The sequence below is a fragment of the Bos taurus genome, chromosome 19 (genome assembly GCF_002263795.3).
Source record: "Bos taurus isolate L1 Dominette 01449 registration number 42190680 breed Hereford chromosome 19, ARS-UCD2.0, whole genome shotgun sequence".
NCBI lineage: Eukaryota > Metazoa > Chordata > Mammalia > Artiodactyla > Bovidae > Bos > Bos taurus.
In genome coordinates this window covers 33706321-33727140 of record NC_037346.1, presented here as the reverse complement: position 1 = coordinate 33727140, position 20820 = coordinate 33706321, and the positions used below count along the sequence as shown (strand labels likewise).

At 45.4% G+C, this 20820-nt stretch overlaps 1 protein-coding gene across 4 annotated transcripts in view; it reads left to right on the top strand.

Moving 5' to 3' along the window:
• Positions 1-1413: 1413 nt before the first annotated feature.
• Positions 1414-20820, top strand: part of SPECC1 (sperm antigen with calponin homology and coiled-coil domains 1) — a 206548-nt gene continuing 187141 nt past the window's right edge. For 2 of the 4 annotated variants that reach the window (XM_010816096.3, XM_059878318.1), the window contains exons 1-2: positions 1414-1474; positions 8069-8137. The gene's annotated coding sequence lies outside the window, so the exon portion shown is untranslated. Of the gene's footprint in view, positions 2067-8068; positions 8138-20820 lie in introns of all 4 variants that reach the window. The other 2 variants (XM_059878319.1, XM_059878320.1) reach the window with 2 other exon arrangements.

Sequence of the window (20820 nt, the reverse complement as noted above, 5' to 3'; positions counted from 1 at the left end):
GACACACACACACACACATACCTGTCTCTTCTCATAAACAACTTCCTCTCTTCCTTTCTTAGGGCTTCTCAGCTTCCACACTTTTGGCGCTTGGGTCAGATCATTCTTGGTAGTGGGCCCATCCTGTGCCAACATTATATGTTGCAGCATCAGGGGCCTCTACCCACTAGATGGCGGTGGCACCCCCCAGTATGAAAACCATGATGTGTCCAGCCATCTCCAAGTTCTCCTGGGTAGGGAGGTGGGGGGTGGGGGACATACGGCCCCTGAGAACCTCTAGTCCCGGCTCATTTCCCTACTGATGCTGAGACTCCACCTGCTCCATCGCATACATACAACTTCTTAGGCATCATATGTGTGAGATCTCTTTTTCTTTCTTGTGTAGCCCACAGCTCCATCTTAACTGGATTCTTTTCATAAATACTTAAACATCTTCAAACAACCCTCCCTCAACAACACTTCCAGGGAACCCCTAAGGCAGCACCTGTCCTTCTGTTCCCTCCACATGTTGAGGGGTTGGTATTTTCCGGGCTTCATTTCTTTCTCCTCTTTCCCTCTTCCCTCCCTCAAGTATGATTCAGGGACCTGCCATTCTGCTCCTGAAGCTTCCACTAAGGTCTTAGATGACTCCCCAGTGGACAAATGCAATGTACATGAGGCTCACTGGAGCAGAACCAGATGAGGCAGTGTGAGTGTGGTGTTGACCCTGTTGAGTTTTGACTTTTCAGAGGCATTCTCGAAGAGACGTTGGGTGGACTCTGATAGTTGAGGGCTGGAGTGAGAGGGGTGGCCTGGGCCACCAGTGCCCCTGGGGATGGACTGGTGTGTGTGTACATATATATATACCTGATGCCACAGGTGAGCTGAGGTCCCTTGGAGAAGAGTGGGTGCGTGGGACTTAGAGCAGATGTTCTCAAACTTAAGGGAACTTAAGAATCAATTGAAGGGCTTGCAAAAGGCAGATTGCTGGGCCCCACCCCCAGAGTTTTTAATGCAGCAAACGCTGCGGAGCCGCGGCGAGGGGGCGTTTGAGTTTCCAACCAGGTCCTCCCGAGCTGGTCGGCTACCACGCTTGGCGGTTCAGGTACCAGCTGGGCGGTTCCGGTACCGCGCTGAACGGTCCTAGTACCGAGCTCTGCGGTTCGGCTATCGAGCTTTGAGGTCCAGGTACCGCGCTGGTCGGCCGGGTACCGAGCTCTGTGGTTCAGGCACCGCGCTTTGCGGTCCGAGTGCCGAGCTCTGCGGATCAGGTACCACGCTTAGCGGTCTAGGCACCGAGCTTTGCGGTCTGGGCACCGCGTGGGCGGGAGACGGCGCAGGGCCGCGAGACTACATCTCCCAGGCTGCCCCGCGCCGCTCGCGCGCGCCCCCTGCAGGCGGCTCGGGGCGTCGCTCGGCGGCGGGGGCCCCTCGGGAAGTCCGTGAGGGAGCGCGGGAGCCGCGGCGGCTGCTGGCTGCGGAGGGGAGCTGGCGGGTGAGTGGGGTCGGCGCTGAACATTCTCGCCTCGCGTCTGAGCCGCGTGGTCATCTCGGGCTGCGGGTCCCGGTCTAGGTCCGGAATGGGGGTCCAGGGTGCGGGGTCCGGGATGCGGGGTCCGGCGCGGGTTGCGGGGCTGCCCCTCGCTGAGGCGGCGTCCGGCCCGTCCAACCCGGGCGGCCGGACCCGTGTCGCAGGTGGCGCGGCAGGAGACTGGCCTCCCCTCCGGGCCAGGAGTGTCCGGGAGCGCTGGACGGAGGCCGGCGCCGCGGACACGGGGCCCCAGAGGCGCCCCCGGAGCGGCCCCGCGGGAGCTGTCCTGGGTGCTGCGAGGCGGGGCGGGCCGTGGGGTCCGGGCCCCTGCGAACCGTGGGCCCCGCTTCGCTAGCCCGGCCGGCGTGGCGCACCTGGACCCGGGCGCCGTTGGGATGCCCGGTGGCCCGGGATGCGCAGCCTGTCAGGAGCGCAGGGGGACGCCTCCTCCTCGCGCATCCGGGGAACGCCGTTAGTTTTAGAATTCTTTTTAAAAAAGGGAATTCGGACCCTGAATATCTCATTTTTGAGGTGTGGGCGCTGCGTTTGCCAGCAGGTAAGTTTATATAATGAGCGCTGCTTGCTTGGAGAGACGCGTTCCCGGAGGCTGCTCGCCCTTGCCCTCTATCGGGAGCATTTCGCCCGCCGTGACGCGCTTATCCATCAGCAGCTGCGGGCGCTGCAGGCAGCAGATAAAGCGCCGCTGAGTCGTCACAAGTCAAATTTTGGTTTCAGAAGATTTCTGTCATCTAGTTTCAAACAAGATGCTGTTTCATTTAAGATGGGAGACTAGGTTGGGGGTGGGGGCAAGCCTGTCATCCCCGATGCCTTACTCTACAGAAAACAGCTTTGCAGGACGAAGTCAGGAAGCAAACTAACTTTGATTTGTGCCCCAAACTAGACCTGGAGCGTCCTCTCTGAGGTCTCTTCGTTTTAATCCTTTTTCCAGTTGATTTGTCTGCTTGTTGTACGTGGACAATCTTCTTTTCTGTTAAACAACAGAGGTCTCTTTCTGATGTTTGTACTCATTTCTTGTTTTCTATGGACCACCTCTCCAGAGCCTTGACTATTAAATAGGACATTTTTGTCCTGGGCTTGGTTTTAGGGGAATGTTGCCAGTTTCCTCACTAAGGATCTTCTTTATCAGATTAAGTCAGTTTCTGTTTTGTGGCTTTCAACCCCCTCCCTGTATGCTTCTGTATAGCATGTACTGATATGACCATGTAGTGTTCTTCTTGACATTGTTAACATCACAGGAGATTATTTTGCTAGTTTTTCTGTCGCCAAAATCCTGGGATAATTTAAAATGCATGTATGGGTTGTTTGATAGAGTCAGTTGGCTGACATTTTATTTAGGATTTTGGGATCTGTATTGATAAGAGATTGGTGTTATGTTTTTTCACCCTCCTCCCATGTATGAGTTCATAATCAAGGTTATACTGTCCTCAGTGGTGGAGAGGGGAAAGTTTTCTTCATGCTCTGAAGCAGAATGATCTGGTCCCGAAGTCTGGCAGAATCTGACTGCAGACTGCCTGGACTGCTGGTGGTGGTTTTTTTTTTTTTTTTTTTTTTTTAAAGAAGTTGGTATTAGAATTTAACTCCCTTTCAATTTTTTCCATGATTGGCTTTTCTAAGATTTTCTGCCTCTTCAACCTAATACTTTATGTCCTCCTAGAAAATCATCAGCACAGTTGAAATTTAACATATGTTTAAAAAAAAAGAAATTTAACTTATGTTAACATAATGTTATGTATAGTAGTCTGTTGTAAGAGAATAAGTCTTCCATGTCTGCAGTGCGCTGTTTCCTGTTTATATTTACTTGTGTGTGTGTATGCGTGCGTGTGTGTCCACCTTTTCTCTTTTTTAATTGGCCAGGCTTGCTTACTTCTTTTCAAATAACCAGCTTTTGGATTTATTGATTAAACTAGCTTTTGGATTTATTGATTAATCCTATTGATTTTTTCTGTCATTAATTTCTGTTCTTTTTCTTTCTCCTTAACTTGGGTTTATTTTACTCAAATTTTAGCCTTTTGAGTCGAAAGATTCGATCATATAATCAATCAGTCCTCCTGATGGAGACAAGAACTTATAATTCCTGTCACCTCTTGTTTGGTGTTGGCTCTATTCTTACTTTAACTCTTCAAATTAGACATTATTGCTGTTATTATTTTCTAGGTTAGCTAGATAATTGTTTAGATTATTTATTAGCTAGATTTGTTTATTAGCTATTATTTGTTAGCTAGATGTATTAAATGTATCTACCTGTTTACCGTCGTCCTCCCTCTTCATTCCTTCCTGACCACAGATTCTCTTTTTTGGATCACCCGCCTTCTCCCTGAAGTACCCTCTTTGCGAGTTCTATCAGTGTTGAATTTTGGCTTCAACTGTTTTTTCTAGTCCATTGAGTCCAAAGTTTCATATAAAAAGTGTGTGTGTGTGTGTATTTAGCATTTTTAAAAGATAGTTTGTAGGTGGAAGGTTTGGGGACTTCAATTCTGCCATAGTGCTGAAAGATGAAAAATAGAAATTAATCTGTAGTCTAACAAGCTGTCAGTTTTAGTGACTTTTCCCTGTACAAAATTAAATGTTCATCTCACATTTACTAAGTATAATTTATATTCTCCGGACCCTTATTTTTTGCTTGACCTATTGATTCTGAGAATTGTGTTAAGGACTTCCACTGTGATCCCTAATGGTTTTCTTTTGTTCTATTCGTTTTTGTAATATTATTAAATATATACATTTATGAGCCAGCCACAGCAATGTTGTTGCTTAGTCACTATGTCGTGTCTGACTCTTTTGTGACCCCATGGACTGTAGCCCACCAGGCTTCTCTGTCCATAGGATTTCCCAGGCAAGAAGACTGGAGTGGGTTGCCATTTCCTTTTCCAGGGGATTCTGCATTGACGGGTGGATTCTTTACCACTGAGCCATCTGGGAACCCTATAAGCAATGTGTATGCATGCCTTCGTGCTAAATTACTTCAGTTGTGTCTACCTCTTTGCGACCCCGTGGACTGTAGCCCTCCAGGCTCTTCTGTCCATGGGATTCTCCTGGCTAGAATGGGTTCCCATCCCATCGCTCCCAGAAGGGATCTTCCTGACCCAGGGATCAAACCCACATCTGCAGTTCCTGCTTTGCAGGCAGATTCTTTACTGCTGAGCCACCAGGGAAGCCCTTTATCTGGCATATCTTCTAGTAATATTAATTTATTTTTGATTTTCTGTGTTTTGTTTTAGGTGTTACTCTTGTGATTACCTAACAGGAAGATTTTGTTTTATTCCTTAATGTTTGTCTTTTTTGAAAAGTTAGGGTAAATACACATATCATAAAATTTACCATTTTAGTCATTTTTAAGTGTATAGTTCATTGCTGCTGCTGCTGCTGCTAAGTCGCTTCAGTCGTGTCTGACTCTGTGTGACCCCATAGACGGCCTCCCACCAGGCTCCCCCGTCCCTGGGATTCTCCAGGCAAGAACACTGGAGTGGGTTGCCATTTCCTTCTCCAGTGCATGAAACTGAAAAGTGAAAGGGAAGTTGCCCAGTCGAGTCCGATTCTTGGCGACTCCATGGACTGCAGCCTACCAGGCTCCTCCGTCCATGGGATTTTCCAGGCAAGATTCCTGGAGTGGGGTGCCATTGCCTTCTCCGGTACAGTTCACTAGTAGTAAGTATATTCATGTTGCTGTGCAGCCAACCTGCAGAACTTTATCATCTGCAATATCTAAACTGTTCCCATTAAACAATACACACCCCACCCTGCCCCCAGCTCCTGGTAACCGCCACTGTACTTTCTGTCTCTGTGAAATTGACTGTTCTAGGTACCTCATATAGAATTTGTCTTTCTGTGACTGGTTTTTTTCTCTTACTGTTGTGTTCTCAAGGTCAGTCCATGTTGTAGCAGGTGTCCTTTCTTTCTTTATGAGACTGAATAGCATTCCATTGTGCATACAGACCACATTTTGCATGTTATTTCATCTGGGTTGCTTCCACATGCAGCTGTTGTTAGTAATGTTGGTCTGAACATGGGTGTACAAACACCTCTTCAAGACCCTGCTCTCTGTGCTTTTGGGTATTTACCCAGACATCACATTTCAAGATTGTATGATCATTTTGTTTTTAATTTTTGGAGGTATCGCTTTATTATTTCCCCAGCAGCTGTACCTTTTTACATTCCTGAAACAGTGTGCAAGAGTTCCAGTTTTTCCTTATCTTTTCCAATGCTTGTTATTTTCTGTTTGTTTTTTTTTTTGAAAGTAGCCATCTTAATGGGCGTGAAATCTTTATCTTTCAATCAATGACTTTAACCTATTTATATTTTATTAATGTTATTTTGGGTCCTATTCCTGCTGTCTTGTTTTATGTTTTCAATGTCTTGTGCTTATTTCCTGACAGCCTCCACCCTTTTCCTATTTTTTGTTGGGTTGACTGAGGATTTCTTTTTTTTTTTTTTCGTTTTGTTCTATTTTATTTCTCTCAAGACATGGAAGTTACAAAGAACAAAGTTACATGTTCTTACTCTGCTTGTGTTTGGCACCCTTGAATTTGGAGACACCATTTTATTGAGGTATAACATGAACATGTAAAGGTATACACATCTTAACAGCTTGATGAATTTTGACTAACTAAATACATGTTTAACCAGCAGGCAAAACAAGAAACAAACAAAAATAAGACCAACCTTTCCCACATTCCAGATTCTGTCATCCTGCTGCTCACTGCCAAGGATAACCCCTGCCATTTCTGACAATAGACTGGTTTTCCCGTTTCTGTACTTGATAGCAATAGAATTGTACAGTACGTGCTCCTTTGTATTTAGCTGCTTTCTGTCAACATTGCATTTGTGTAATTTGTAGGATTCTGGAGTGTGGTTGTGGTTTGTTCATTCCATTGCTGTATACGTTCCACTGTTTGTATGTATCACAATGTGGATATCCATTCTGCCTTGGCTGGCTTTAGGTGGTTTGGGGTTATCATGAATAGTGCGCCGTGAACATCCTAGTACACGTCTTTGCTGGCTGGATGGATGCGTTTCTGTTGAGTGTATATCTAGAAGTGAAACTGCTTGGTCATAGAGTGTGCATATGCTCAGTCTTTACGGATGCTGCCAAACAGTTTGCGATAGTGGTTGCGTCAGCTTATGTACCCGAGAAGCATGTGTGGTTGCCTCACATCCTTGCCAACTCTTGGTAATTTCTTTTTTATTTTCGTCATTCTGGTGGGTATGACATTGCGGTTTTAACTTGGATTTCCCTGATGATAGATGAATTTGAGCTCTTTTGGTATCCTTAAGTTTTCACACATACCTAAGCATTTTTTCTCTTGATGTTTAAAGATAATTTGTATATATGAGATTTGGGGGTTTTGTACATTATGTGTCAACAGTTATATGTTTAACTGATTATTTGTTCATCACTGACTGTTTTATCTTGTTTTTCTCATTTTTGGATTCATTAGTTGTTTTGATCGCATGAGTCCTTCAGTAAATTTTTTTCCCCTAAAGATTCTATGGGTGGTAAACTTTCTGAGCCTTCATAAGTTTTAAAAATATTAAAAAACTTTGCTTTTCCACGTGAATACCATTGACTGGGTATAGGATTCTAGGTTAAAAATCTCTGAGTTTTGAAGATAATTCTTTATTCTCTGCTGGCCTCTAGTGTGGTTAATGAGAAGTCTTTGTAATCTGATTCTCACTTTTTTGTTTGTTTTTTTTGTTAACCTGTTTATTTCTCTGAAGCTCTACAATTTTTTCTTTTTTCCTTATATTCTAAAATCTCACCACTATTTGCCTTGGGGTGGATTTCTCTTGTTCTTCCTGCTTAGTTCTCAGTGGTCCCTTTCATTCTGTGGATAAATATTTCTTTGGCCCTGGGGAAGTTTGAATGTTTCCCTACCTCCTCCATTCTCTTCATTTTCTGCTTCTGGAATTACTGTTAAATGGGTATTAGAATTTCTTGGGACTCTCGGGCAGTCCAGTGGTTAAGACTCTGTGTTTCCGGTACAGGGGGCGCGGGTTTGATCCCTGGTTGGAGAACTAAGATCCCACATGCTGTGTGGCCAAAACATAAAATAAAATAGTATGAAAATGGATATTAAGATTTCTTAATTTATCCTTCATGTTTCTTGACTTTTCTGTCAAATGTTCTATCATTTTCAGGCTGCATTCTAGAAGATTCTACAAATCTAGTTTAGCTTTGTCCCATCAACTCGTTAGCCCATCTATGGAGTGTTTTTTTTTTAAATCATGTATTCAATTTTCAAGGTTTCTACTTTTTTAAAATTTAATTTTTGAAATAAATAAGATATTCAGTGTTCAAAAATTATACTGTATTAAAAGCTGTAAGTAAAAGGTGCCCCTCCGTCTCCCCACCAAGTTCTCTGTCACCTCAAAAGCAGGTAACCAGTGTTATTAGTTTCTTATATATCCTTTCAGGGACACTTTATGAAAATACAAGTAAGTATGAATTATGTTCTTAAGTCCTCCTTTTTTTTTTTTTTTTTGCACAAATAGTACTTCCCTTGACCCTGCTTTTTTTTTTTTTTGCTACACCTCCATTAGTTCCCTGACCAGGGATCAAACCCGGACCCAAGCAGTGAAAGCGTCGAGCCCTAACCGCTGGACCACCAGGTAATTCCCTTGACAGGGTTTTATTTTTCTTTTTTAATCTTTTTTTGATGTGGACCGTTTGTAAAGTCTTTATTGAATTTGTTACAATATTGCTTCTGTTGTTTATGTTGTTTTTTTTTTTTTTGATCTTAGCTCCCCAACCAGGGATTAAACCCTCACCCTCTACATTGGAAGGCAAAGCCCTAACCACTGGACTGCCAGGGATGTCCCCTGTGTGCACTTTTTAATTTCACCATGTAGAGATTTTAACCAACAGTTGGCTCTTGCTTTTCATAGTCATGCCTCCCTTCCATCTTTCCAAAGACATTTAATAATTTCTTCTACATGCTTCATTGGGCTTCCTAGGTGGCTCTGCGGTAAAGAACCCACCTGCAAGGCAGCAGGCTCACTGGTTCTGTCCCTGGGTCAGAAAGATCCCCTGGAGAAGGAAGTGGCAACCCACTCCAGTATTCTTGCCTGGATAATTCCATGGACAGAGGAGCTGGGCAGACTGCAATCCATGGGGTCACAAAAGAGTCGGACACGACAGCGACTAAACAACAACAATGTGCTCCATTAACTCCCCTCTCAGGCATACGTCTTCCTGTTAACTTGGTGTTCCCATTTCATGACGCTGAGTAAGAACCTGGGGCATCTGCCTTCAGATGCTCATACTTGAGCATGAGGGTTCTTGTTTGCCTGCTTGCCTCTTTGCTGCCTCTCGTGATTGCTGGAGACTGTGACGTGCTGCTTCGTGGACTCTGTGGTCCAGGGCAGGGGCTCGTGTCATGGCCGCTCAGTGTGCAGGGAGGAGTCCCAGGGGCTTGGCCATCCCGGCTGCCGTGCCCCAGTTCATCTCCTTGTCAGATCCCACCCCTGCCCCTCATTCCCTCTGCTGATCTGGAACCTGAAACCCTGCATGACGGGCTCCTCCCAGGCTGGTGCCGGGTTGTGGTTCAATCGGGCAGTCTGACCCTGAGTATGCTGTGCCTCTCAGAAGTGTCTTAGGTGCTTTCGTTGGCCACTGGTCTTGTTTCTTGTTCTCCAGATCTCTTATTGATTTAGTGGTTTAAAAATATTTCTGTCGTTCCAAAGAATTTTAGGGTAGGAAAGCAGAAGTATGTATTTAGTCCAGTTTCCCCCACTATGTCCACAAGTCTGTTCTTCAATATTACCTTTTATCTTGAATCAATTTCTGTTGTTGAGGGGGTCCCAGAGACCACACCCAGGTTCAGAGATTTCCTAGGAGGTCTCACGGGACTCCTCACATTCTCACATTGTCATCCCCATGGCTGTGACTTATCACTGTGAAGGATACAAAGCAAGACCAGCAAAGGGAAGAGCCCAGAGGGGCCAAGCCCTGTGGACCAGGCACAGGTTTCTGAGAGTCCTCTCCTGGGGAGTCACCCGGCGACAAGCTGTGCAAACACAGCTGAAGCACATTCCTCCAGGAAGCTCTCCTGAGACTGGGCCCCAAGGTCTTTTCTGGGTGCTGGTCACACCGGGCACCCTCTGCCTAGTATCCACCCAAACTCCAGGCTCCTGGAAGGGAAGCAGGTGTTGAGCATAAAACAGTGTTTGCACAAACAGTTTAGGGGCAATAAGAGCCTCTCTTATCAGTCCTGCAAACATCAGGAAGCAAAATCCAAGTTCCCAGGTGCCAGCCAAGGGCCGACTGGCTCAGGCCTGTCTCAGGCCTGCCCTGTTAACCCTTTGTTGTAAAATGGCCCTCCTGTTTTCCACAGGAAAAAAATGGAAACCATACCTGGAAATGACTTCTCCCAGCCAAATTACCAAGTGCCCTTTGCCCTCTCTCGGGAGAAAGCAGCATTTCTGGAGTATTACGGGTAAAGCACTATTTCCTGACTTTGGAATAAGCTGAAGTTTGTTGCGTGGCTAGCAGCCTTGAGGGGCAGAGCATGGGGTGACCACTGGGCTGTTAAGTGATCGGTTCTCTTGCTGGTCTTCGGTCACCAGTGGCAGAGCACTGGTGCAAGGCACGTGACCATCCCCAGTGTCATGTGTATCTTTTCCTGGATCATTCAGGTCACCTCTTCCACCACAGGCTCTGCTCCCCAAACTCTGGCCATGGCTCCACCCATGGGGCATTTTATCCCTTACTTCTCTTCTGTGACTGTGTTCAGTGGCTTTTGTTGCTTCACTTTGTGTCTAAGTTTAATCTCCCACAAGACTGAGAATTCTCTGAGGACCAAACAGCAAACCACATGTAGCTATAGACCCAGAGCCTCCCCGGCAGGGTGAAGCGCTTACGCTGGTATCTGTTAGTGCTTCTGGAAGGAGCAGCTACAAGAACATGGAAAGGCATCTCTTCTCCATCCTTGATCCACATGTCGCTGACTTGTATTCTGTGATGAGGATGGTGATGTAAACCTGTGTGTGTGTGCATGCTCAGTCATGTCTGACTCTTAGCGACCCATGGACTGTAGCCCACCAGGCTCCTCTGTCCATGGGATTTCCCAGACAAGAATACTGGAGTGGGTTGCCAGTTCCTTCTCCAAAGGAACAGCTTCTCCATCTGAGCCCCTCACGTCTTTTGTGTTTTTCGTGCTTTCATTGGTTTATAGTTTATAAATTTATAATTTATTCCTTTTTCTTCTGTGTAGCCCACTGTCTCATTCTCTTCCCCACCCCCACCATGGCCGACTATTCTGTTTAATACACATGCTCTTATTGTATGTATTCTTTTTTTTTTTTTTTTGAGCATCATTGTGGTTTTATTTGTAGGTATTTCCCCAAATGTAACTGTTACGTATTCAGTCTCTTGATGCCATCATGATATAATGTGCTCAAATCTTCCCCAAATACTTGGATTTGAGTGGAGATCTCTACCCTACCCAATACATCCACATCTTGTGTGTATGTATTCTCAAGAATGTGTATTGTTTTGTGTGCATGTTTTTTCTTATTTTTTCTCTTTTAAAAAATTTAGTTTGTTATCTCCTTTGTTTCTTCTCTCTTTGTCTGTGTGGACTCCTAGTCGCAGTACACAGGATCTTTCACTGTGGCACTTGGGCTTAGTTGCCTCGAGACATGTGGGATCTTCATTCCTGACCAGGGATCAAACCTGTGTCCCCTGCATTGGAAGGCCGGTTCTTAACCACCAGACTGCCAGGGACGTCCCCATGGGAGGGTATTTTTAATTTACATAAGTAGTGTCATGTTAGACTCTTCTAGTGTTATCACTCACCGCCATGTTTCTATGACTCATTCCTGTCGCTATGGTGACTGTCCAGTTTGTGTATCCACCAACTGTGCCTCTCTCCCTCCTGGTGATGGATGCCCACATTGATTTCTATGCCCAGACACTACAAGCAGTGCTGAGGGAAGCTCTCATACATGTCCCATATGGACTTCTGGGAGAGTCTCTCTGGACGTGGGCCAGGAGCGGGACTGCCTGCTCACAGTGTGTGCCAGTCAGTATCACTGATTGCTTCTGAGCGAGGCCACGCCATTCTGCATCTCCCCAGAGTGCACTGGATTCCAAAGACCTTTTTCTCTGCAAACACTTGGCATTGTCCAGCTTTCTAATCTTTTGCAGTCTTACTCTATTTTACATTTCTCTGGTTACTACTGAGTATATACACTTGAGAATGTGTATGCTTGCTACCTTGTTGTATTTTCTTTAATGTAAATTGCCTGTTCATGCTGTTTCCCCATTTTTGTTTTTTTGGCTTCGCCACATGGCTTACAGGATCTTATTTCCCTGACCAGGGATCAAACCCTGACCCATAGCAGTGAAAGCCCCAGTCTTAACCACTGCACCATCAGGGAATATCCTCCCCTCCATTTTCCAGTTGAGATTTCTGACTAGAATATTTTTTAGACATTAACCACTTACTGATTTTTAGAAGATACAAATGGTTTCTCCTGATACATGATGTCCACTTTGTTGTTAGTATCTTAAGGAAATCCTTAATTCTGTAGTCAAAATAACCAATTCCGGGGGAGATAGAAGGCGATGGCACCCCACTCCAGTACTCTTGCCTGGAAAATCCCATGGATGGAGGAGCCTGGTGGGCTGCAGTCCATGGGGTCACTCAGAGTCGGACAGGACTAAGCGACTTCACTTTCACTTTTCACCTTCATGCATTGGAGAAGGAAATGGCAACCCACTCCGGTGTTCTTGCCTGGAGAATCCCAGGGATGGGGGAGCCTGGTGGGCTGCCGTCTATGGGGTCGCACAGAGTCGGACACAACGGAAGCGACTTAGAAGAAGAAGAAGAAGGGGAGGGAAGGATTATGAGTTCGGGATTAGCAGATGTAAACTATTACATACAGTATGGATAAACAATAAGATTATATTATAGAGCACAGGGAACTATATTCAGTATCTTGTGATAAACCATAATGGAAAAGAAATATGAAAAGAATATACATATATATATATTGTGTTTCTGCTGTACAGCAAAGTGACTCAGTTATATATAACTGAGTTTTTTTTATTTGCCCCCAGATACCAAGATAAATGTCTGTGCTTGTTAATTGACAACATGTTAATAATCAAGATATTTCACATAAAAATCCAGATTTCTAGCCTCTGTTGAATCAGCTGTGTTTTAGTGTCAGCTATAGTAACCGAGTGGTAGACTATCTGCCACCCAGCAGGCTTCACTTGTTCCCGTGACCTCCTGGTCATGTGGTCTTCTGAGTTTATGATCAGCCCCTGCTGTGTGTGGAGCAAAACCTTGAAAATAAACAAGCGTGATGATAGTTAGTGTCCATGAAGGTGCTACCTGAATGTGATTCTGGGGTGAAGTGGGCTTGGACCTCAGAGCATGGTGCGGTGGCTGTTCTGATGGCAGTGAGTGTCAGCACAGGAAAGAAAACCAGCTGCACTAATAAATATTCTAGGCTTTTTAGGAGTCATAGTGTCTCACAATCACTCCTCTCCCGCTCTTATAGCTCAAGGGGCGTGCATGCATGATCAGTCACTTAATCGTGTTCAACTCTTTTGCCATGCACTGTAGCCCGCCAGGCTTCTCTGTCCGTCGGATTCTGCAGGCATGAATACTGGAATGGGTAACCATGACCTCTTCAAAAGAGGGTTCGGTCTTCCTGACCCAGGAATAGAACTTGTGTGTCCTGCATTGGCAGGCAGATTCTTTACCATCTGAACCACCTGGGAAGCCCATAGCTTGAAGGCAGGCAATGACAGTATGTCAGTGAATGTGATCCATTCGTTTGGTCCAGACTTGCCCCGCAGACTGTCATTTTCTGACAACATTTTCTCCTGTTGTTTCTCAGGCGCAGGCTCACAGCATTTGCCTGATCACTGGGAAGCAAGTACCTGCTTGTACCAGTGCCTAGGTGGTGCTGGTGATGAAGCACACTTTCAGTCTTCAAGCTCTAGCTCTGGGTGGGGAGACAGACAAGTGAGGAGAACAGGCCAGGATGGGTCTAGGGTGGAACGTATCAGGGAAGACTTTCTGTAAGACGGAGGCATGGAAAATGAGCGGGGAGGGGAATTAGGCAAGACAGGGGCAGGGCCTTTTTGTGCTTCGTCTGTAAAACCCATGAGGTGACAGTTTCGCTCACTATGGCTGGAAAGCAGAGACCTGGTTTTGTGGTGGCGAGGAGTGGGGGCTTGGGGTGGAGGCAATGGGGGTGGTAACCAGCCCCAGAGTGGGTAGCAGGAATGACAGGACAGAGACTGGGTAAAAATTCCACACAAAATCCTGAGTCCTTCAGTTATCAGAGGTTGATGATGACAACCCCCATGCTATCAAAATGTGTCAGAAAATAAGAAATCACAGAACTTTAAATTCACAGTCAAAATAATCCTGATGGAGAAGAGTACAAGCCCACAAAAGTAAACCATAGACAAAGATGACATATGGATATATGCAACTATCCTAAATAAAACAGCAAGATGAATTCAGCAGAATTTCAAGTAGATTTTCTTCATGGAATTGAAGATTGCTTTGATATTAGGACATAGTTTAATCCATTGTGTAAGTAATGAAAGGGGAAAGCTATGTAATCACCTTAAGAGAAACTGAAAAAGCACTTGATGGAATCTGACTCTGAACCTTTTATGTTTCCTTGAAAAGTATTCATAGTCTTGCCTTCAGGCGTGCAGGCTCCCTGCCTGCCCAACTTCCTCACCTTTTTGTTTCACTGGCAAACCTTGGCTGATTATTCTTTTTTCTTTCTTAACTTTTAGCTGCACTATGTGAGGCATGTAGAATATTAGTTCCCCAACCTGGGATCGAACCCATACCTCCTGCCTTGGAAGGCAGAGTCTTAATCACTGGACCGCTGGGGAAGTCCCTGTTTCTTTTTTTCCTTTAAAAATATTTATATTTATTTGGCGGTGCCGGGTCTTAGTTGCAGCACGTGGGATTAAGCTCCCTGACCACGGATTGAATGTAGGCCTGCTGCATGGGGAGCGTGGAGTCTTAGCCACTGAACTTCCAGGGAAGCTCCTCTGCTCATTATTTCTTCACCTTTTCCTTCCCCATGTCCTTTGTGACCCTTTCCTGTGTCCTCAGTGTGGAGTAAGTTACCTCTTCTCTCCAGTCTAGGGAGTACTATTCAGACCTCGTGTCTTGCATTTTGGTAGTAATTCTGTTTCTCTCTATATTTAGTTGATTTCCTTCTATCAGAACCTTGTCCCGGTATGGGCCCTGGAGATACAGAGACGAGTAAGATGATACTGGTCACTTGGCTCTTCACCCCCAAACTCATCCCCTTGCTCCCCTGGCCACTGCCTCCAGCTAAAGGTACAGGTGGAGGCCCCAGGGGAGACCAGGATGTGAGAGGAGGGGGAGCCAGGGGATTTATCACCCCTGTTTTCTGCCTTGGACAGTGTCTCAGGGGTGGTCCCAGCTCCAGCTGAGGGATACTTGCCTCTGGCCTTCGTCCCACTGAGACAGGCCAGGACGGGAGCCTTTGCTGCAATGCTTGCACCTGGACACACCTCTCTTCCAGCAACAAAGTACAAAGAAACTATATGGAGCTAAAAATAATTGTGTCTGTGCAGTTGGGATAAATTCTGGACAAAAGATACAAAGAGACCAAAAAACCCAGCAGCCACTTTTGAAGAGCCTTGAGCAAAAGCAGAGTGTTGGGAACAAAAGCAGGGTATTGAGCATGCCCCCTGCACTCAACACCACCCTCACCTAACATGAGAAACAAGCTCACCCCCACTCAGGGAGCGAGCAAGGGAACCTATTACTTGCTCTCAGTATCCCCTGCTGCAGCAGTTCATTTCAGTTCAGTCGCTCAGTCGTGTGACCCTTTGTGCTCAGTCGTGTGACTCTTTGTGACCCCATGGACTGCAGCACACCAGGCCTCCCTGTCCATCACCAACTCCCGGAGTTTACTCAAACTCATGTCCATTGAGTTGGTGATGCCATCCAACCGTCTCATCCTCTGTCATCCCCTTCTCCTCCTGCCTTCAATCTTTCCCAGCATCAGGGTCTTTTTAAATGAGTCAGTTCTTTGCATCAGGTGGCCAAAGTGTTGGAGTTTCAGCTTCAGCATCAGTCCTTTCAGTAAATATTTAGGACTGATTTCCTTTAGAATAGACTGGTTGGATCTTCTTGCAGTCCAAGGGACTCTCAAGAGTCTTCTCCAACACTGCAGTTCAAAAGCATCAATTCTTTGGCGCTCAGCTGTCTTTATAGTCCAACTCTCAGTCCATACACCACTACTGGAAAAACCGTAGCCTTGACTAGATGGACCTTTGTTGACAAAGTAATGTCTCTGTTTTTTAATATGCTGTCTAGGTTGGTCATACTTTTCTTCCAAGCAGCAAGTGTCTTTTAATTTCATGGCTGCAGTCACCATCTGTGGTGATTTTGGGGCCCCCCAAAATAAAGTCTGTCACTGTTTCCCCTGTTTCCCCATCTATTTGCCATGAAGTGATGGGACCAGATGCCATGATCTTAGTTTTCTGAATGTTGAGCTTTAAGTCAACTTTTTCACTCTCCTCTTTCACTTTCATCAAGAGGCTCTTTAGTTCTTCTTCTCTTTCTGCCTTAAGGGTGATATCATCTGCATACCTGAGGTTATTGATATTTCTCCTGGCAATCTTGGTATCAGTTTGTGCTTCATCCAGCCCAGCTGCAGCAGGGGCTCTAACAAAGCCTTGCCTGAATTTCTTGTCTGGCCTCTGGTCAATTTCTATGGACTGGAGAAGTCAAGAACCCTGATTGGTATCACCACCTCCTTTCTTTGCTCCTCCAGTCTTATTAAACATGCTGGAGGGCTCCTGCTGAGGCTCTGGTTTGCTCTCCACCACCACTTAGTGTTTTGGTCATTCTCCAAACCTTTTGGGGCTTCCTTTGTGGCGCAGTGGTAAAGTATCTCCAATGCAGGAGATACAGGTTTGATCCCTGGGTTGGGAAGATACCCTGGAGTAGGAAATGCAACCCACTCCTGTATTCTTGCCTGGAGAATCCCATGGATAGAGGAGCCTGGTGGGCTACAGTCCATGGGGTTGCAAAGAGTCAGACATGATTGAGCATGCATCACTTGCTTCACTTGCAAACCTTGTGACCAGTTCCCATGTTAATTCCCTCTGCTGAGCTTTGTTGTTGCTGTTGGTCACTTGCTAAGTCATGTCTCTTTGTGACCCCATGGACTGCAGCACTCCAGTTTGCCTCTCCTCCACTATGTCCTGGAGTTTGCTTGGACTCATGTCCTTTGAGTCGGTGATGCTATCCAACCATCTCATCCTCTGCCGCCCCCTCCTGCTTTTGCCCTCAATGTTTCTCAGCATCAGGGTCTTTTCCAGTGAGTCAGCTCTTTGCACACAGGTGGCCAGAGTATTGGAGCTTCAACTTCTGCTGAGCTACAGCTCTTGAATTCTGTTTTCCAGATTGGACTCTGTCCAATATAGAACAAGAACCCCACTTCTAGATGCCCACAGTCTTTCAGGACAGACATGGAAACGACTGTGATTTTTGTCTGTTTCATGCTGCTTTCTGTCTTCTTCCGGAAGTAGACCTCACCTCGAGCACAAGGATTGGCCATCACCCAGACTGACACCATCATAGGACTTAACACTCCCTGTTCACAGAGGCTTTTCCAGGGGTCATATCATGTCCCCAGACCAGGCTAATCACTTTCCTCTGAGTTGTTTGAAATGGGTGTGGTGCAGCCAGAGCCACCTACCCTCTTGGGAGTCATTGGAGGTGTGAGTTCTGTGGAAACTTGGTCTTTGGTGGGTTTTTTTTGTTTTTTAAATTTATAAGCTTGATCTTTGTTTGGCTAAGTGTATGTCTCCAGTGCACAGTGAGTGCTCTGTCAACACAATTTCATAAAATCTAAGGTGCCATCCATTTTCAAACAATTACTTTGTGTTCCACTAAGAAAGAAAAAAATACTGTTAATTAAACCATAACATATTTTTTATGTGCACCTTTTATTTTAGATGTATGAAAAGATCTTTTGGACATATTTAAGACAGTTTATATCATATAGTTTATATCATACAGTGTTTTTATTTGTATGTAAACAGGAAAGTGTAAGTGCTGTTAGCTGCTTAAAGTGAAAGTGAAGTCGCTCAGTCGTGTCCGACTCTTTGCGACCCCATGAGGACCAGGCTCCTCCGTCCATGGGATTTTCTAGGCAAGAGTACTGGAGTGGGTTGCCTTTTCCTTCTCCAGGGAACTTATCTCTTCTTTTTTAAAATAATTTTTTCATGCTAAAAATTTATTAACTTTTACTACCAGCAAATATCTAGTTATCAAATTCCTATTAAAACCTCCTCTTTTTAAAAACTTCATTCATCCATTCTTTTATTTTTGGCTGCACTGGGTCTTCGTTGCTGTGTGCACGCTTTCTCTAGTTGTGGGAGCCGGGCTGCCCTTTGTTGCAATGTTCAGGCTTCTCAGGTGGAGCACGGGCTCTAGAACACGCAGGCTTAATAGTTGTGGTGACTACCGGTTGCCCTGTGGTGTGTGGGATCTTTCTAGACCAAGGATAAGAACTGGTGACCCCTGCTTTGGCAGGCAGATTCTTAACCTCTGGAACACCAGGGAAGCCCTAAAACCTTCTCTTCTAAGTCACTTTTGACTCCAGGTCGTTTGTGATTTTTCACAGATGAAGTCCCCTCTGCCACCAAGAACCCTGGTAACATGTTGTGTGTGGTTGTGGAAGTGTTCCAGGTTGTCTCCAGGGTTTTCTTTTGGGCTTGTGACACCCATTCTGTGAATTTGATGCTGGCCCTTCCTTATCTCACCTAAAGGGATCTGCAGACTGTGTTGATAAAGCAGCCAGGACTCACACCGCTCCTTCGATGGTCCTCTGGTGTGAAGCCTGGAATAGTGTAGGACTGCGGTCAGCTCTGAGGCCACCTGGAGTGAAAGCCAAGTTACTGTGCTTTTCAGGGAGCTTATTCTGTCACGTCCTGAGCAGCATTGACCATCCAGCGGCGACCATAGGAGGTGTGCTGACCTCAGGGATATTGGGTGTGTTAGCATTGATGGATTGTGATATTTGCACAATTAATTAATCAATGAATCTGGTGGGGCCTGAACCCACCCTCACTGAGAGACAGGCAGAAAGATGTGCAGAGAGAGTCTCCCTTGGTCCAGTGGTTCCTTGGGCCACATCCACCCCTGCACTTTCCAGGGTTTATTTATGAAATCTGGTCCTCCTTCCCTCTTGCTTTGTGAAACTAGTTCAGATTAGTTTCATGTCACTTGCAACCTAGCAAATCCTGACTAATCCAGAAGCTTATAAAATGATTATAAACAGTGTGATGTGTGCAGGAATTAAAGTGTATTCAGGCTCTGAAGTAGTATCAAGGAGAGAGAGACCTGCTCCGTTCGAGGTCAGGCTGCAACTCTAGACTCTCCGAGGTGAGGCAGGGCCTACCTCCTGGGTGCCTCCCAAGGACCCCGTGTATACTCCAACTACTTGCTCCCACTGTCTTTCTCACCACATAATTTAAAATAATCAGTTCAGAGGAGGATGGACCCTGTGTTTACTCCCATTTATAATCGCATAATTACCTTTACTGGTGCTCCTTGAATTTTTGTGTGTGTGAATTTGAATTTCCTTCTGGGCTCACTTGCTCTCACCTTGAAGAACTCCCTCCAGCATTTCTTGTAAGGCTAACAACAAGTTCTCTGCAGGATGGCAGACATTTTATTGGCTTCTGCGTGCCACCATGGCTATAATAAGATCTGAGGCTGGTCTTACAGGTAATTAATAGTAAGGCAGTAGGACATGACTCGCCTGGAATGAATCATTCCATTGCTGAAGGTGACTTTTGAAACAGCTCACCCTAAAGGTGACAGTACACCGCTGGTGTGTCTAGCCACCAAGTTATAGGTGAACTAGGGTTTTCTTTTCTGCCAGGCACTCTTTGTGTATTGCTTTGACTCCCCACGCACCCCCACCACTTGCCCTGTTTCAAATGTTTATCTTTACCATCTTTATTTATGTGTTTCTGGCTACACTGGGTCTTCATTGCTGCGAGCGGGCTTTCTCTAGTTTTAGTACTCGGTCTTCTTATTACGGTGGCTTCTCTTGTGAGCAGGGCTCTCGGATGCAAGGGGCTTCAGTAGTTGTGGTGCATGGGTTTAGTTCCTTTGTGGCTGGTGGGATCTTCCTGGACCAGGGATCAAACCCATGTCCCCTGCATTGGCAAGTGGATTCTTAACAGCTGGACCATCAGGGAAGTCTCTGCTTTGTGACTTTTAAGTCATTTGTTCAATTTCTTTTATTTTTTCTTTAAACTTATAGTGCAGAAAATTTCAAACATTCACAAAAATACACAGCCTCATATGGTACATTTTCATGTACCTGTGACCTGGGTTCAGTGATGATTTAACTCACAGCCAAATTTGTTTTATAAACTTCCACCTGATCATCCTCAATATTATTTTGTAAGTTGCTCAGTTTATTTTCCTCATTTTTATCTGGGAAAGAGTGACAGTATCCTGAACAAACTGAATTAAGGTGTAAAGAGAAAACCCTGTAAAACCCTTTGATGTGTAGTAAGTAGATGAAAGCTGTATTAGAAGCGTGGGACTTAGTCACTATAAGCAGCAACAAAGGATGCCTGACACCATGCGCCGGGTTTGTTTTTCTTTAAAGGAGCTGTAGTCTGGCATTTTAACAAGAGTTACAAATGACAGGGTGGTGTAGGCTAAGTCTAGCTTTGAGACTGTAATGATACAGGACTGTAAGCTTATAGCTTTTTCAGTTGACTGTAAGCGTCAGACATTTTAAAATTTAGGGCTTCCCTGGTGGGCGAGTGGTTAAGAGTCACCTGCCAATGCAGAGGATGTGGGTTCGATCCCTGGTCTGGGAAGAGCTCACATGCCTCAGAACAACTTCACAAGCCCCTGCGCTGCACCTGCTGAGCCCCTGCGCTGCACCCGACTGAAACCGTGGGCCGCGACTACTGAAGGCTGCGCGCCCTAGAGCCTGGGTCCTCAGTGAGAGATGCCGCCTCGGTGAGAGCCCTCAGGCCGCAGCTAGAGAAAGCCCACGTGCACCAATAAAGCCCCAGCACAGCCAAAAATCAATAAAGTAAAATATTTTTAAAATGTAGTCTTATAATTAAAAAAAAATACTAATTCAATAAAATTATTTTGGAGAGAAATCATGTTGAAAGATTTTAGTAGTATTCTCAGAGTAAGATGTTTTAAATAGTTCTTCTGGACATAACCTGCTATTCATTGTGAGGACATATGTTTACTTACTAGCTTCAAATTGATTTT